We start from the raw sequence: 3,522 nt of genomic DNA, 5'->3' as shown, positions 1-3,522 counted from the left end.
GGAAAGAGGAAAAAAAAGTAAAAGGCATCCAAGTTGGAAAAGAGAAAATGAAATTGTCCCTCTTTGCAGATGACATGATCTTTTGTCTAGAAAAACCAAGACACCACCAAGATACTCTTAGAACTGATAAACAAATTCCGTAAAGTTTCAGGATACAAAATCAAGATACAAAAATCAGTAGTGTTTCTATCCAATGATAATGAAATAGCTGAAAAAGAAATCAAGAAGGCAATCCCATTTACAATAGCTACAAAAAAATTTTTTTAAACTAGTAATATATTTAACCAAAGAGGTGAAAGATCTCTACAAGGAAAACTACCAAATCCCCTGGAAGAAATTGAAAAGTACACAAAGAAATAGAAAGACATCCCATGTTAATGGATTGGAAGAATTAATATTAAAATGACCATCCTTCACAAAGTAATCTATAGATTCAATGCAATCCCTATCAAAATACCAATGCCATTTTTCACAGAAATAGAAAAAATAATCCTAAAATTCATATGGGACTAAAAAATAGCCTGAATATTCAAAGGAATCATGAGCAAAAAGAACCAAGCTGGCGGCATCATACTATCTGACTTTAAAATGTATTACAAGGAGAAAGCAACACTTCCCTCTCGGGTAAAAATGGCTGGCAGGCCGGCTGTTGCAGCATCAGGCCAGTGGCTGGATAGTATTTGAAAATGGTATTACAATGCTGCAGGATTCAATAAACTGGGGTTAATGTGAGATGATATAATACATGAAGATGAAGATGTAAAAGAAGCCATTAGAAGCCTTCCTGAGAACCTTTATAATGACAGGATGTTTCACATTAAGAGAGCATTGGACCTGACCGTGAGGCAGCAGATCTTGCCCAAAGAACAGTGGACAAAATATGAGGAGGATAAGTTCTACCTTGAACCATATCTGAAAGAGGTTATTCGTGAAAGAAAAGAGAGAGAAGAATGAGCAAAGAAGTAATCATATAGATGAAATCCGTGGATGCAGCTGTCTTCAAAGTATTTTTATGAAGATGGTTAGACCTTAAACATAAAATTAAATAATTATTTCATCTGCAGATGTATTACTTTAAATAAATGTCTGTTGTAAGCAAAAAAAAAAAAAAAATATTACAAGGCTATAGTAAGTGAGACAGCATGGTATACATATAGACCAACAAAACAGAATAGAGAACCTAGAAATAAACCTGCATATTTACAGCCAACTTATCTTTGAGAAAGCTGTCAAGAACACACATTGGGGAAAGGACACCCTCTTGATACTCCCTTCAATAAATTGTGCTGGGAAAACTGGATAACCATATGCAGAATGATAAAATGGGACCCCTATTTCTCACTGTATATAACAATCAACTCAAGATGGATCAAAGACTTAAACATAAAACCCCAAACTATAAAATTACTAGAAGAAAACTTAGGGTAAACTCTTTAGGACATTAGTCTAGGCAAAGATACTATAGCTAAGACCTCCAGAGCACAGGCAACTAAAACAAAAATTTTAAAAATGGGACTGTATTAAACTAAAATGTTTCAGCACAGCAGAAGAAATAATCAACAGAGTAAAGAGACAACTTTTTGAATAGAAGAAAATATTTGCAGACCACTTATCTGACAGGGGGCTAATATCCAGAATATACAAGGAACTCAAACAACCCCCCAGTAAAAACAAACAAACAAATAATCCCATTAAGAAATGGGCAAAGGGCCCGGTGCGGTGGCTTACGCCTGTAATCCTAGCTCTCTGAGAGGCCGAGGTGGGCGGATTGTTTGAGCTCAGGAGTTCGAAACCAGCCTGAGCAAGAGCGAGACCCCGTCTCTACTAAAAGAAATAAATTAATCAGACAACTAAAAATATATAGAAAAAATTAGCCAGGCACGGTGGCACATGCCTGTAGTCCCAGCTACTCGGGAGGCTGAGGCAGGAGGATCGCTTGAGCCCAGGAGTTTGAGGTTGCTGTGAGCTAGGCTAACGCCACGGCACTCTAGCCTGGGCAACACAGTGAGACTCTGTCTCAAAAAAAAAAAAAATAGAAATGGGTAAAGGACATGAATAGACATTTATCTAAAGAAGACATACAAATCGCCAACAGGTATATGAAAAAATGCTGAACATCACTAATCATCAGGGAACTGCAAATCAAAACCACAATGAGATATTATCTCATCCAAGTTAGAATGGCTATTATTAAAAAGGTCAGAAATAACAGATGTTGATGAGGATGTGGAGAAAAGGAATCTCTTATGCACTGTTGGTGGGAATGTAAATTAGTACAGCCACTACAGAAAAAATTATGGAGATTTCTCAAAAAAACTAAAAATAGAGCTATCATATGACCCGGAAATCCCACTACTGAGTATTTATCCAAAGAAAAAGAAATCAACACATCAAAGAGATACATGCCAACTGAAATACCCATCAATGGAGGCATGGATAAAGAAAATGTGGTGTATATATGCAATGGAATACTATTCAACCACAAAAAAGAATGAAATTATGTCATTTGAAGCAACATGGATGGAATTGGAAGTCATTATGTCAAGTAAAATAAGCCAGACACAGAAAGATAGATATTGCATGTTCTCTCTCATATACAGGAGCTAAAAAAGCGATCATATGGAGGTAGGCAGTAGAATGCTAAACACCAGAGACCAGGAAAGATGCGTAGGTGGGAGGTGGGGATGAAGAGAGGTTGGTAAATGGGTACAAACATACAGTTAGACAAAGGAATAAATTCTGCTACTATAGCTGAGTAGGGTGACTATAGTTAATGATAATGTTTGCATTTTTTCAAAATAGCTAGAAGATCTGAAATGTACCCAACACATAGAAATGATAAATACTCAGGAATGGATACCCTAAATATCCTGACTTGATCATTACATATTCTACACATGTAACAAAATTTCACATGTACCCCATAAATACGTGCAAATATAATGTACCCCCAAAATTAATTTTTTTAAAAAAAGACTAGGATGGGGTTACCAGGGGCTGGGGGGTAGGGATGGGGAGATGTTGGTCAAAAGGTATAAAGTTTCAGTTAGATAGGATGAGTAATCTCTGGAGATCTATTATACAGCATGGTGACTATAGTTAATAATAATGTATGCTTGAAAATTGTTAAAAGAGTGGATCTTAAATATTCTCATCATAATATTCTCATTGTGGGGTGATCAATATATTAATTGTTAATTAGCTTGATTTAATCATTTCACAGTGTATACATATATGGAAACGTCACTTTACACACACAAAAAAAGCAAAGAAAATAAAGAAAGAGATTTGTTCAATGACAAAAAAATAAAAAAAGTATATAAACCCTCAAAAGGATAAAGCCTTTATATTGTATGTTAAGCCTCTGGTTGTTCCTTAAAGATAATTATTTTTTTTTTTCCTTAGCTGTGTTTTATTTTTTTATTTTTATTTTTTTTTTATTTCAGCAAATTATGGGTGTACATATGTTTAGGTTACGTGTGTTGCCCTTGGTTCCCCCCCCCCACCGAAGTCCGTGTTTCA

General features: G+C 35.4%; 1 pseudogene; it reads left to right on the top strand.

Moving 5' to 3' along the window:
* The first annotated feature begins 630 nt into the window (after positions 1-630).
* LOC105819913 lies at positions 631-966 on the top strand (annotated as a pseudogene).
* The last annotated feature ends 2,556 nt before the right edge of the window (positions 967-3,522 follow it).

This window comes from Propithecus coquereli, unplaced genomic scaffold (genome assembly GCF_000956105.1).
Source record: "Propithecus coquereli isolate 6110/MARCELLA unplaced genomic scaffold, Pcoq_1.0 Scaffold5, whole genome shotgun sequence".
Classification (NCBI taxonomy): Eukaryota; Metazoa; Chordata; class Mammalia; order Primates; family Indriidae; genus Propithecus; species Propithecus coquereli.
Note: the sequence above shows the minus strand (reverse complement) of the source record. Positions and strands in the feature narration are given on the sequence as shown.